The sequence below is a fragment of the Piliocolobus tephrosceles genome, chromosome 1 (genome assembly GCF_002776525.5).
Source record: "Piliocolobus tephrosceles isolate RC106 chromosome 1, ASM277652v3, whole genome shotgun sequence".
Taxonomy (NCBI): domain Eukaryota; kingdom Metazoa; phylum Chordata; class Mammalia; order Primates; family Cercopithecidae; genus Piliocolobus; species Piliocolobus tephrosceles.
Genome location: NC_045434.1, coordinates 55,751,937 through 55,767,510, shown reverse-complemented (window position 1 = coordinate 55,767,510; position 15,574 = coordinate 55,751,937). Strand labels below are relative to the sequence as shown.

The 15,574-nt window shown below is 33.0% G+C and overlaps 1 long non-coding RNA gene across 1 annotated transcript in view; it reads right to left on the bottom strand.

Annotated features, from left to right (window-relative positions):
* Positions 1-788: 788 nt before the first annotated feature.
* LOC111550974 overlaps positions 789-15,574 on the bottom strand; it is a 59,682-nt gene continuing 44,896 nt past the window's right edge. The window contains exon 3 of the long non-coding RNA XR_002734218.1: positions 789-1,012. This is a non-coding gene — a long non-coding RNA (uncharacterized LOC111550974). The remainder of the gene's footprint in view (positions 1,013-15,574) is intronic.

The window sequence follows — 15,574 nt, the reverse complement described above, 5'->3', positions numbered from 1 at the left end:
TCGCTCTGTCGCCAGGCTGGAGTTCAGTGGTGCAATCTCGGCTCACTGCAACCTCCACCTCCCAGGTTCAAGAGATTCTCCCGCCTCAGCCTTCCGAGTAACTGGGATTACAGGCGTGCGTGCCATGCCCAGCTAATTTTTTTATTTTTTATAGAGATGGGGTTTCATCTTGTTGGCTAGGATGGTCTCAATCCTGTGATCTGCCCACCTTGGCCTCCCAAAGTGCTGGGATTACAGGTGTGAACCACTGTGCCAGGCCTATATTTTTTAATCCACTATGACAATATCTGTCTTTCAACTGAATGTGAATGCATCTAATGAATTATTAAAATGTTTGAGTTTAAATCTCTTATCTTCCTAATTGGTATCCATTTGTCCCATCTCTCTCTCTCTCTCTTTCTCTTTTTTTTTTTTTTGCTATCTTCAAGAGAACAATTGGAAATAATGTAATAGTTTTTTTATTATTCAATTTTATCGCCACTATTTATTTGTTTTACATCTTTTTTTGCAATTGCTCTAATATTTACTCTCTACATCTTTAAGTTATCACAGTCTACAGTCAAATAATAATACTCTACTTCACATACATTTCTAGGAATCTTACAACCTGTCTTTTGCTACTCCTTTTCTCCATATTGTAAACTCCTCAATACGTTGTTACTAGTTTTGCTTTAAAAAGTCAATTACTCCTTAATGTTTTTAAAACTAAGAAAAATAAACTTCTTTTATACTTACCTACATTTTTATAATATCAAATGTCCTCAATTCCTTTGTGGAAATCTACATTTCCAATTGATATCATGTTCCTTCATTTAACCATTTATTGTAGTTTTAATTTGCTACCAACAAAGTCTCTTGGTTTTTAATATAAAAAAGTCTCTTTTTGTTTGTTTGTTTTGGTCCTCAGGTTTGAAAGATTTTTATTTTGCTGAGTACAAAACTCCATATTGATAGAAGTGGAGGGAGAATCATGTAGGATAAGATGACCAGAGAATCCTGCCAGTAATCAACACTGTGGAGAAATAGAAAGGGTGAACAAAGATAACAGGATTTGTCAATTAAAACAACACTCATGCTTCACAGGACATTGGCTCTGTATTCTTCAGAATTAAGGAGAAAATATAGACAGTAGCTGTAGCTTATTTTTGCAAGAAGATCGCTATTAAAATTAGGAGGCAGAATAATAGACCCATAGGGTAGGATAGGATAGGATAGGATAGGATAGGATAGAATTTAAACATGCACACATAAAACAAGGGTTAGTTGATAGAGCAAGTTTCAGAATCAAGTAGAGAGAATTGAATTTTTTAGTGTGAGTTTTCTTTTGCTGTGTAACAAATTCTCACAGATGTAGCAAGTAAAAAAAATCATTGCTCATTTATTAGCACACCATTCTATACGTCAGAAGTCTGGAATAATGTGGTGGGGCTCCTTGCTCAGAGTATCACAAAGCTGAAATCAAGATTTCGCTGGACTGACTTCTTGTCTTCACGAACTAGGGCACAATCAGCCCACAAGCCCATTCCTGTTCTTGTCTGAATTCAGTTCCTTCCGGGTAATGTCCTCATTTCCTCGTTGGTGGTTAGCCAGGGCCTGGTCCAAGCTCCAAGAGATCACTGCACTTGTGGCCATGTGTCTTCCTCCATCTTTAAGCAAGCAACGGTGCTTTGAATCTACAAAATGCTCTTTTGCAACCATCTGGAGGAAACGCTCTGCTCTTAAATTAGTTATATGATGAGGTCAGGCCCACAAGGATAATCTTAAGGTCAATTGATTAAAGCCTAAGGCTTTTAATTATATCAGCAAAACCCTTTCACAGAGATACTTAGATTAGTGTTTGATTGAATAACTGAGAGAAAATGTGTGTACACCAGGGACCAGGAATCCTGGGATTTCAGGGGATGGTGTATTCGAACTCTGCCTGCTACACAGTACAAAAGGACCTGAACTAGTTAAAAATAGAGAAAGGAAGAAAGGTATTTCTTTCTCTACTTTGTATGAGATAAAATATGTGATATTTTATTGCATATAGAATAATGAAAAATTAGGGATACTTTTATGAATAAAAGGATGAAAGTTGATAAATTTAAACCACATGGAAAAATTAGCTGAATATTAGACAGGGGTAAAATTGATACTTTGAGGACTATACAATAGAGTAAGTAATCAACGTAAGTTAGCATAGGAGTCCAGACTTCTCTGAAGACCTTTTGGAACCTGGCAAGGATGTAGCTATGAAGAAATGAGAGATTTACAATAGAGAACATTCAAGCAATTAAGGGATCCTTAGCTGTCAGAGAAGTTATAACGAATGGCTGAATATGTAGTTTAGAGTGGTAAGTTGGTCAAGAGAAGACAGAAAAGCTCTGAGGTACAGGAAACTGTAGGGTTCAAAATAGAAAATATTACAAATCATAATGGAGAGAAAATAGTAAGTTCAGATATTAGAAAGTGATACATAATAAAAAGCTATAATGCTGATCTTGAATTTAGATCTAGAATTAAAACATTAAAAATACGTTTCATCAGATGACACAAGTTGATTGTAATGACAAAATGTGATTATATGATGATGTGTGGCTAGAGATAAAAAACATTATAATATAATAATGGACATAATACGTACTATAACATAATAATGTATGTGACTGAGGAATTCTGAAGCCAGGAGTATTAGTCAGGGTTCTCTGGAGGGACAGAACTAATATATATATATATATATATATATGTGGTATGGTGTATGGTTTTATATATATATATATATATATATATATATATGAGGAGCTGAGGAGCAAGGAGAGCCAGTCTGAGTCCCAAAACTGAAGAACTTAGAGTCCAATGTTTGAAGGCAGGAAACATCCAGCATGGGAAAAAGATGTAGGCTCGTTTTTCTGCCTGTTTTATATTCTAGCTGCACTGGCAGCTGATTAGATGGTGCCCACCCAGATTTTGGGTGGGTCTGCCTTTCCCAGCCCACTGACTTAAATGTTAATCTCTTTTGGCAACACCCTTACAGACACACCAAGGATCAATACACTGCATCCTTCAATCCAATCAAGTGGACACTCAGTATTAACCATCACACCAGGATAATAGCTTTTATTTTTTACATGTTTAAAGGTGGTTTTGTTTTCATCTTTATCCTCCTTATATATGCACATGCAAAGCTATTTTTCTTATAACAAAATAGAGAATTCATTGTGCCCTCTCTCTCTAATTTGCCTGTCTATAGACGCAACTCTTTTCACCTTTTCAGCTCATTTTTTTTTTTTTTTTTTTTTTGGCATTTACTTCCATACTTCAAATATCAGAATTATATTGTTATATCTTGACTTTTTGTTCAATTCTTAGGTATTCTCTACTTATCTTCTCCTATAAAGAAATGAGGTTTAGGACTCTTTTACTCTCATACACTCAGCTCTTACTATAAATGTATACCTCTTTTCTTTCTTTCTCTCTCTCTCTTTGCATCTCTCTGTCTCTCTTTCTGTCTCTCTCTCACACACACACACACACACACACACACACACTCAATCTTCCCCATGTTATCAATACAGTTATAAGTTTGATTACATCAGTGTTTACACAATTATGTCTATGTAAATGCTATTCTAAGCTATTTTGTATACGAAAAGTATTTTTCGTTTCTTAATCAAATTTTTCACCCTTTATATTTGGATATTGCAAAGGAATTTTTAAAAATTTTGCTGAATCCTTTTTTTAATAAAAAATGTCTTATTTCTCTAAGAATATCACTGAAATGCTTTTTTTATACATGTCCCAATTTCCAAAATTTCATATTTTTTCTCTGTGTATTTTGATCCTTATTTTTTTTTTAACTTGGAAGTTTACAAATGACTGGTGATCCTTGGGTGTCTGCTAATATTTAAAAGTAGGGCCTTTAAAAGCTGCCTTGGAACATTGAGCCCCCAAATGAAACTTGTAACTGTAATTTTCACTATAGGTTATGTCACTGTCTTAAAAAAAGGCATATTTATGTTTCTTCTCTTGGCTAAGTAGAATCTCCATATAATGATCTTTCAATAACCTAGAAGTTATAACCTTGGCTGCTGTCATTCTGGAAGATATGTTGGGGAGAGAACTAGGTGATCAATATTCAATATTATAAATGTTAATTTAATTATCCTATGCTCAACAGAATACCCTACCTTCAAATGTTTTCCAGATTAGAAACCTTCTATCTCTCCCACCTCCAGTCTTTTTTTGGTACAAAATAAAATAAATCCTTTGGAGCCAGGCAATGATTGAGAAGACCTGAGGTTCTAATTGTTTCTTTGTTCTATTTAAAATTGTTTTTTCACTCATTGATTTTATTGAGGAGTAACAAGCATGCAATAAATCCCTTCTATTGAAAGTATACAACCCAATAAATTTTGATAGTTGTATTAGCCCGTGACCACACAACTGCAATCAATATACAAAATATATCCATCACCCACAAAATATTCCTCACATCCCTTGCAGTCAATTCTTCCGTTAGTCCTTACCCCAGGCAACTACTATAGACAATTTTGAAATTTATACAGATGTAATACAACTTGTAATCTTTTGTGTCTCGCTTCTTTCAGAATAATGATTTTGAGACTTATCCATGTTGGTGCATTTGCAATGATTTCCTTCTTTTATTGCTGAGTAGTATTCCATGGTATAAATGTACGTCCTTTATTTTATTCATTTTACTGTAAATGGACTCTTGAGGTGTTTATAATTTTTGACCATTTCGAATAAAGCTGTTGTGAACATTTGTGTATAAATCTTTTTGTGGACATATGCTTTTGTTTCCATTCCATAAATACTAATGTGTAAGATTACATTTCTAAGAAACTATCTGTTTTTCAAAATGATTGGACCACCATTTTATAGGTACTCCACATCCTTGTCAACACTTGTTATTATCCATGTTTACAATTTTAGCCATCCTAATGGGTGTATGGTTTTAACAGTTGCTTAGAGTTTTCAACTGCTCATCCTTGTTTTAATCCACCTTGCGCTCATTTCCATCAGAAAACTGGCACTACAAGTTTATAATTTTTAAAAAGTATTCTGTAGTATAGATAAGGTTGTTTCTTGGATTTTTGCCATGGGTTAAGAGTTCAATTTTTCCCAGATTGCTGAATCAGTTACTATCTGTTCATATGCTTTCTGTCTTCCAAAGTACAGTTGTGATGGTATCTACTCTACTTATGTTTGTCCTTGTAAGTGTTCACATTCCAAAATCCCTTTATTTTTATTTTAGTGGGATTTTTGACGGGAATATAAGAAACAGGTTGTGTTTAATTCACCATCTTCATTCCTCTGGTATTTAACAGGTATATTTAACATTTAAAATTGTTGTCAGAGCACAGACAATGTTAGAGGTAAAACAATTAATTAGATGTTAAGATAAATACTATGCAAATAATGAAAGAAATGATGATGTAATACAAATAATGAGAGAAATGATGTTGTAAGATACATAAGTGTAGATTCAAAAAGACGTATATATTAAAAGGGAGTCCTTTTTTAAAATTATTATTATGTTGGCATGATAGTTTGACAGGGCCTTGAGGAAAAATAAGGGGTTAACATGTCCTATTTTTGAGAGATCTGCGGGATGTAGTAGGAGAATAAATTTACTGGAGAGAGATATAGAAAATGTAACTACCTCACTAAAATAGGAGGACTCCACTTACATTGAGGCATTTTGATTTTGTTTTAAACATTTAGTGCATTGTTGCAATAACAGCTCCTGAAGGTGTCATATTTGGTATGAAATATGCATTCAGATATTTTGGGGGATCTCATTCAAACTTTTCATGGGATAGAAAAATAAAATTTAAATAATTTGAATGATCTTATTCACCATTCTATGTTTTCAGTGTATTATCTTGAATGAGTGACATCAAAGACATACATTTTGTTGTCACATTATTCTTTGATGTGTCACATTATTTGTCAGTGTATTGCCACACTGGAATTTAAGTGTTATAGGAACCATGTTTTCTTATATAATAGAATTATTAACGAAAAATTCAATTACTTTAACATACTGTTCAACAGAAATATTAATGAAAAAATTCAATTGCTTTAACATATGTTCAATTAAAGGAAGACTATATTCCAGCGCTAAAGGAAAATAACAAATAATACATTATTTTTCTACAACATAATCTCCTCTAAAGCATTTTGAAACATAATTCTGAACTATCATTTATATGGAGAAGTATAACCAGAATTAAGATATCCTAGAAAAAAAATGTAATAGAGAAAAGTTTAAAAGAATTAGGATTGTTCAACCTTGAATAAATATTTAGGATGAGCGTAATAAATCTACTAGATTACTTTACTCCAAAGGTTCTTATGTGAAAGCTGAGATAGATATATTCAGTGTACATACAGATAATAAATAATCTTTTTCATAGGGTGTAATATTCTGAATTGGGAGGGATGCTAATTATTGGAGCTCTTTCTAACTCTCGAAGAGCTTACTGGTTAAGCTCATAGCATTATAGTCCCATTTAGAACAAAGTATCTAGTCTGCAAGCTTAATCATACAGCATAAATGACGGTCTTTGAAAGGTCAGTTAAGCTACCTGTGTTTGAGAATGCTATTTGAAGAAAAGTACCAATAAATCAAGGAAGCAGAAATGTAAAATATATGTTACAATTTTTCTGATAGTTAAACTTGCTAGCTGTCAATGTTTCGTCCTTCATATATTTTTAAATATCTCTGATTAGAAATTAAGCTAAAAAGCCTAAATTACTCATTACATTTTACATTTGATATGTGGAAAGACCCATCACAGTTTTGAAGTAACATCATATAGAAAGGGTTACATTTTAAGCTATTTATGTACAAGGTTAATTCTTTCCAGGTATTTACTGATGTAAAGCTAGGATGATATAGCTTAATCTTACATGCAGTTAAACCACGTCACAAACTAGAAAGATTAAAGTGCACTGGGTGGCCACTTCTTATAGTGCTCTCCAAAGAAACTACTATAGATAAACCAAGCTAAAATTTTAAAATATGCACTTGATAAACAACCTAGCATTCACTTTTATCTGCTGTTTTAAAAAGGGGGGAAAAACCCCTAGTTTCTTTTTTTAACAAATGTCCAAATGCAACTGAAGAAGTTGGTAGGAACATTTTAAAGTTAATTTTTTTAACCTTTTACAGAAAGTTCAGAGTAACAAGATGCAGTCAATATATCCAACTAAAGATTTCTAAGTACTGTTAAATAATAGTTTTTGCTTGTGTGTTTTTAATGGCTTTAAATGTATTTTCCAGTGTTTAAGAAATAAATGCATAATTTAAATGATAATTATATTTATGTAAAACTAGATAGCAAAAATAATCAAGAGGGGCGAGAAATACAATAAATCAAGTCATCAGATTGACCTGGTATAATGTGAAGAGTTGGGTGAGACAAAGCAATATCTTCTTTGGGAGAAATTGTGAATGGAGCAGTTAGACATGTGGTCTTACCTAGACAATAGGTTAAATAAACTAGCTACGGTCTTCCTTGTTTGTAAAAATAATGACATACATCAGCAGTAGACCAGCAGTAAGAGTTTCCTGTTTTTCTTTCAAACTGTTGACTGTTAAAAACACACCTGTAATATAGCTTGCTATTTCTGCATTCACTTGTTGTCCATTGAACTTAATACATTAAAATTTCCCAATTATGAATAAAGGTCAAACACTCTAACATTTTCTTTCAGAAAATGATTCAGGGATTGATACATATATTTCACTGTTGTTTCTGCCCTTAGTCTATGCAGCTATCAGATTTATGTTGCTTCCATAACAGAGACTGTTCTGCAACCCAAAGATCATTTACTTAATAAAATTCACATTGCTACTCACCAAATACTATAACTAGACAAGCATGCACTGAGCCACCCAGCACCCAGATGAATTAAATTTATGTTGCACTCTTTGTAAAAATTAAATCACAGCTTTTTAGTGATCTATGAAATTCTACATTTGAGAGCATTTATGAAATTCTATACCAAGGCTTGAAATATTTACATACTAAAGCATCTACTTCAACCCTAGAACAAAATGATTAACATGTTACATGGAAATAAAGAGGTAGCAATGGAAATTTATAATACAGACAGTGCCTGAAAATTTATTCATTTTTAGACCAAATTAAGTGGTGAGCACCTATATAAATTTTTTTCTTGATTCACTGTTAGACAAAAAAAACTAACTCAATTCAAAGCTACTTGTTTATAGCAAGTAGCATATCTATTAAAGTGCTATTCTGAGTTTCATATAGACCCATTATCTGTATCCTGTAACATGATAACTCAGTATAAACATACCTTCAGAATGCAGTCCAAGTGTACAAAGATTATTCACCTGATCACAGCTGGAGCAGAGGTGGTTACGTAATGATTTGGCTGCAAAAATAGCCAAAGGCATTTGTAAGAACACAACCAGTCAAATGCTCCCGTAAACTTTTAGAAAGAGAAGAATATTGAAATTAAAATGAAAATGTCAAGCTTATGTGTTTATATACATATGTTTGAAATAATTTTATTGTCTTAATAGTTTATGCATCTGTAGTGGATTGACTTTCATTTTGTTTAAAATGTTTTTGTTTTATTGAACAAATGTTCAGAGATTTTATTTTAGTTGATGAAACATATAATCTTTTTGGAAATTAATTTTGAGAAATACCCTATGTGTTTTCCAGTTTTATGATCTTGAAGAAATCATTTCATCTTAGGATTTGAGGGAAGCTTACTTTCCCATCCACTAAATGGGGAGATTGGACACACGATTTCTAAGTCTTTCCAAATATTGCATAAGCTTGGATTTGCAAAGTGCATATAACATTTAATTTAAAAAGGTAGTGTTTGCTAAGAACACTACAAACTGAATGATGATTAAGTTTCAGTTTAACAAGGACTATTCAAGGAGGCAGAAACATCGAGAAAAGTGGAATGGAGGAGATGCTGATTAAAAAATAAAGACATCACCTCATCACTTTTCCAAACTGAAACCCTTCACCACCAAAAATATCATGAAGACTGAAATCGAAAATCTAAACATAAACTGAAACAATAGCATAGCAACAGAAGATAATATGCTTTCTATTTCAGAAAAAAATGATTATTTAAAGAAAAATCAAGATACTCTCTGGAATAGATATATACATAATTTACCATTCTAAATACAATGGATTATAGTCTCTAGAGTGTTTATAAGTACAGCTATCACTCATTATAAATAAACATAAACTGCAGAAAATTGAAACTTAAAAAACTAAAAAAAGAACTAAGGTGTTTCAAATCATGTGAAATCATGAAATTAAGAACTTTTAAAGAGGTAGTACGTTATATGCTAGAACATAGTACTCCTTAGTGAAATAGTCAAATATTCTAAGCCCAGTGCATAACAGAGTAGTATCTGTAATAGATGATTAAGAGAGAGAGAAACTTCTTAAGATCAAGGAGTAGCCAGTGAAAGATGGCATGACTGTGATCCCAGGGATGGGAAAAGAGACATTTGAAATGCCAGTGTTAGAAAAGATGGTACACGTTTTAAGAAACGCTTTTAAGTGTGGCAATTTTAGCAAAGAAAACGATTGAGTTATTATTGTAGGAGCTACACATAGTAGAATGAGAATTATTATTTTATCATAAAATATTTAATTTTTTCTTTATAGTTTTCAAATAGGCTTTGAGAAAATTATTTTTTCCTATGTTTGGGTAGTTAGCCTTCTCCATAAAAATAATTATAGCTTTAACAAGTTCGTTGGACTAAACACACAAAAACACTTTAAAATCTGCACAAAAATAGTCTAAGTCAAATTTCTCTTAGAAATAAATTGGTTGTTTCCATGTGGAGAATTCCAGAGAGTGTGCAGCATATGGTGAACAGATTCCATAATTTTGATTGGAAGACCTTCAGTGCAATACATATTAAAGATCATAGAATTGTAATATGTACAATTTCATCAGAGTCTTTAATTTAGGTTGATTCTCACCCTCTATATCTCTCTCTCCTCCTACTGATCACCCAACCAATGGTGGATATTAGGAGGCCATGACAAGTGACATAATTTATAAACAGGCACAAGTATTTTAGTGTGACCTGACTAAAGCCATTTGCTGATAAACTACTTGGTATTGGGGAAAAGTGACTTGTGAATTACTGTTCAGGGGAAGACTCTGTTCACATACATTTAACATAGTCCACTACTGTGTTAGCTTTTGCATTATTGTCTCCAAAATATGACAAAAGCATTTAGAGGAGCCCCCATCTTCAACCAATTTTCAGTGTAACCTCCATTTTCCAAGCTTACATTGACATTACCTATTAAAATAACTTCAAGCACACATATATCTTAAAAAGCCATTTTCCCCGAGGCTGTACTATGATGATCAACAGAAATTGCTTTGCCAGGAAAGACAATTTTATCAGTGTATTTTGAGTCATTCTGCCTAAAGTGAAAATTACATTTAGCAAAAAATCCACTAAAATTGTGTATTTTACATTGTTATGACAAGAACTTAAAAATATTTCACCTAAAATCTTAGTGAAGTGCTTCAAAACAAATGTCATTAGATATTTTTCTCACTTTTGGTTTTAAATAGACAGACGATTTTCTATGTAATGTTTTAATATTTAAGCTATGATGTTTATATAGATCACTAGTAAAATACCCATCAAGTACTTACTGGTTCTTTGAAGAGAAAAAAAAAAAGGGAGGACTTAGTGTTCTTTCTTTTAAGCAGTAAAGTTAAACATAGCCCCAACAGAAAGTCTGGTAACACCTAACATAAGCTAAGGTTTTTATTTACACCCCTTTCCAAAGAACAGCAATACATCAGTCTTTTACAAATAATCTATTTATTCATTTAAAAATATATTCTGAGTCCCCTCTATGTGCCTGGGATTTTTTTTTTTTTCTTATTTCAATTTCAAGCTTCTCATAAACTGTTTTAATATTCGTGCCTGTTTTACCAGGATTTAACCTTTTACTATCTTAAATATTTTCGTTATTACACTGTTTATAACAAATATACTTTTATAATCTAAATGTGTAATCAAAAGAATCAGAAGACTCTGCTGCTAAAATTCAATCATTTTTCTTAATCTCCTGTAATATCTCTCATAAAAGATTCTTCCTCCATTCTGAAATCCTCACTACATACAATTCTTATTTTCATTGTAAGAAAAAATTTGCTCAGCTTTTACCTGCAATTAACTGTTCAACTTACTACAATCTGACTTCCCCACTTTTCCACTGAAACTCCTCTTAAGGTCATCAACGGCTACCATTTTGCCAAATGCTAAGGACTTTATTCTGTCTTTATCTTCAAAGTTTCAGCAGCCTTTAACAAAGGAGATCCTGTGTCTTTTCTGAAATACTTCTCTCTGTTGGCTTTCACGATGCCAGTATCTTCTATTTCTTTCTTTCTTCACTAGCTACTCCTGCTCCTCACTTTTGCCTCTCCTCTTGTAACCACAGTCTACATGTTACAGTAGCTTAGGGTCAAGTGCCAGGCCCTCTCCTCCTTTCTGGCTATGCCATTTCCTGGATGATCTCATCTAGTAGGCTGGCTAAAACAACACTTACATCAGTAGATCTCATTCCTATTGGATCTAAGGCCTTCTGTTATATAAAATATTTTATTATACTGCCATCTTTACTATCCCCAAATCAAATTTATAAATACTGTAAATTATTTGGAGACATGATTAGAAAGAAAGTCAATACAGCAGCCTAACTCAAAGATAAAGAAAAAAATAAAAGAAAATTAATTTATAATAAAATAATATGATTTAACATGTAAATTTTTAGAAATGTCTTTATTAGCAGACATACCCATAGGTAATGTTTGCACCTATTTATAATGAATTTATCAGTGAGACAATCAAAGGCCATTATATACAAAAAGCAAACAAATATAAAAAAGCGCAGAGAGGGAGAAATGGGCTTGAGAATAAAATCTAGTTTAGAATGTTATAGTAAATACAATTCATTTGTTTATAGTAAGAAAATAACGACCATAGGAATAAGAAAAGTAACCAAGATAAATTTCAGACTGTTGAAGTGGAACCAATAAGAAAGTTTGATACTCTATGAAGGAACTTTTTTCTTAGTACCAAAATAATTCCTGTGTTATTGCGTAGTATGAATTAGTGATAAAGTATCTCAAAATTTCAAACGTATTTTCTCTCTTAAAATTCTACCACAGATGGAAGCCTACATTTAGTTTCTAGTACTTAAGGAGACAAAGGATTCTACTTCAATGGGCAACTGGGAGTAGAGTATAGCTAGAAAGAGAAGCAGAAATATAAGAGGATGCAGAGAAGTTGTGTTACACCTCTGGGGACAGAACGAGACCGAAGCTGAGAAACAACAGGCAGCCCCAAAACAAATGTAACATTTCCATGTTATTTTCACTATAGTCATTTCTTACCTTAGCAGTGATATATCTTTTTTTAAGTTTTATTAATGACATTCCTTAATACATATGCACTATTTTAATTAACATTTGGTTCTGAGTCTGTTGCAAGTGGTTTCATCTGTTACATCAGGGCTCCATTACAGCACTAAAACTACTGATTTTTAATAGCTGCATTACAGCACTGAAATGCTTTACCGCTAAATATATGGTTGGAAATACAATAATACATCAAGTACGAGACAGATAAACAGAGTACACAAATTTATTTCATGATTTTAAGACAATATATTTGTTTTCCTTCTCCTTCACTATCTTTTTATAAGTTATTGGACTTCTTATGTAACTGCTTGTTGAATAAAAAGAATTATCATGCAATTAACTACTACCAATTTATCTTTACAAGGCATTCAGTTGGAGAGAACATTGAAAAGTTGTGTAGGACATGGGCCAATAATTTGTTTTTCCAAATTGTCATACACACGGCTGGTCGTCTAGCATTCCCAGCCACTGACAGCCAAATGTCAACAGAAGCCCCCAAATCATTGTGACGTCTAAGTAATGCCCACATAAAATTTCCAAACATTCCATGATGGCAATACAATGTTCACTATGAACCATAGATCTCTATGGGAATAACCTTGTGCCCAAACCAGACTCATATGCGACTGCCTACTTGACAAATACCTAGTTGTTTTCTGTGATAATTTCCTTTCCATAACCCCAGCATCTAATCTGCAACACTTCCTATTCACTTTATTTCCAACAGATATTTTAAATACATTCAATTCTGTCTATTTCCACCATCACTTCTCTAGTCCAAGTCTTGATTAGTTCTCCCTTCGACCGATGTGTTAGTCTACTAATTGTTTTTCAGTATTCCATCGTTATCCTTATTTCAAATACAACTGCCAGTATAAACATTTTAAGACATGCATCAGATCATAGTACCCCTTCATGTAAAATCCTTCAATGAATTCCTAATGTGCTAGATTAAATCTCAAGTTTTCCTAAGGTTTGTAAGACTTTTGATGACTCCATTCTATTTCCTCAACTTCACCACATAAATTCTTCCTTTGCTCATTCTGTTTCAGGTACACTGGCCTACTTTCTGTTTTTTCATGCAAACTGTTTTTGCACCAGGGTATCATTTTCTTTTCCAAGCATGCCTGTTACCACAGTTTCTATTTGGCGTGTTCATTTTAATTCTACTGGTCACAGTCCAAATGTTACCTTCTCTGACAGGTTTTCCCTAATCATACCATCGAATTGGATTCTCTTGATTATTTGTAATCTTTCTTTCCAAGTGTTCATTATATTGTCATTATTTCTGTACTCTTGTGTTTCCATGCTTTTTATTTTTCTTTCATTCCAGAAAACATGTTCTACAAAAGCAAGAAACTTATCTCTCTTGTGCTTCACCATATCCCCAGTTTTTAGCAAATGGCAGAGAATCAATAAAAATGTGTTAAATTCATAAAACATTTAAAAACTCCATCTATAAATCATATAGCAAAAAGTATTCTAGATTCTCCAAAATATGGTGTCTTTTAAATTTGTTTGATTAAAGCTTTAAAAGATAAAACAATTTCTTTCTTCTAATGCTGATATTAAGAAGAAAACTAAAGTTGGCAAATACTTTTTGGGTTGACATTATGATATTTTAGTGATGTATGAATCAGGCAGTAAGTTGGCTCAGAGATAACTCAAGGGTCCTACGTGTACATTGTCTCCTATTAATATAACTTTAATTTTGCCTAGCAGGAATTATAATTCTATAAAAGACTGATTGATAATTTATCAAACAAGGCTTTGAAATGGGAAAAGAAGAATGGAAGTAAGTACTTTCCAATGAAATCTAGTACCTTCCCTAACTTGAACCACAGTCTACAACTCTAAGTATGCCTCAGGCATCATAAAGTAATTGAGAGAAGAAGAGTGTAAGAAATGTACAGAGGGAGTGTGGCAAATCAGAAAGGAAAGGCAATGATATACTTATGTGAATTTATACACTGAGCAGACATAGGGAAAATATTTAATATCAACCAACAAATTTAAAACACTTAAAATGACTTCAATCACTTTGTTAACACTTTTTAAAATTTTTATTTTATTTTAACTTTTAAATGGATTTTATTTTTTCAAAACAGTTTTAGTTTTATTTATTTATTTATTTATTTATTTTTTATTATTATACTTTAAGTTCTAGGGTACATGTGCATAACGTGCAGGTTTGTTACATATGTATACATGTGCCATGTTGGTGTGCTGCACCCATCAACTCGTCAGCACCCATCAATTCATCATTTATATCAGGTATAACTCCCCAATGCAATCCCTCCCCCCTCCCCCCTCCCCATGATAGGCCCCAGTGTGTGATGTTCCCCTTCCCGAGTCCAAGTGAGCTCATTGTTCAGTTCCCACCTATGAGTGAGAACATGCGGTGTTTGGTTTTCTCTTCTTGTGATAGTTTGCTAAGAATGATGGTTTCCAGCTGCATCCATGTCCCTACAAAGGACGCAAACTCATCCTTTTTTATGGCTGCATAGTATTCCATGGTGTATATGTGCCACATTTTCTTAATCCAGTCTGTCACTGATGGACATTTGGGTTGATTCCAAGTCTTTGCTATTGTGAATAGTGCCGCAATAAACATACGTGTGCATGTGTCTTTGTAGTAGCATAATTTATAATCCTTTGGGTATATACCCAGTAGTGGGATGGCTGGGTCATATGGTACATCTAGTTCTAGATCCTTGAGGAATTGCCATACTGTTTTCCATAATGGTTGAACTAGTTTACAATCCCACCAACAGTGTAAAAGTGTTCCTATTTCTCCACATCCTCTCCAACACCTGTTGTTTCCTGATTTTTTAATGATTGCCATTCTAACTGGTGTGAGATGGTATCTCATTGTGGTTTTGATTTGCATTTCTCTGATGGCGAGTGATGATGAGCATTTTTTCATGTGTCTGTTGGCTGTATGAATGTCTTCTTTTGAGAAATGTCTGTTCATATCCTTTCCCCACTTTTGGATGGGGTTGTTTGTTTTTTTCTTGTATATTTGTTTGAGTTCTTTGTAGATTCTGGAAATGAGCCCTTTGTCAGATGAGTAGATTGCAAAAATTTTCTCCCATTCTGT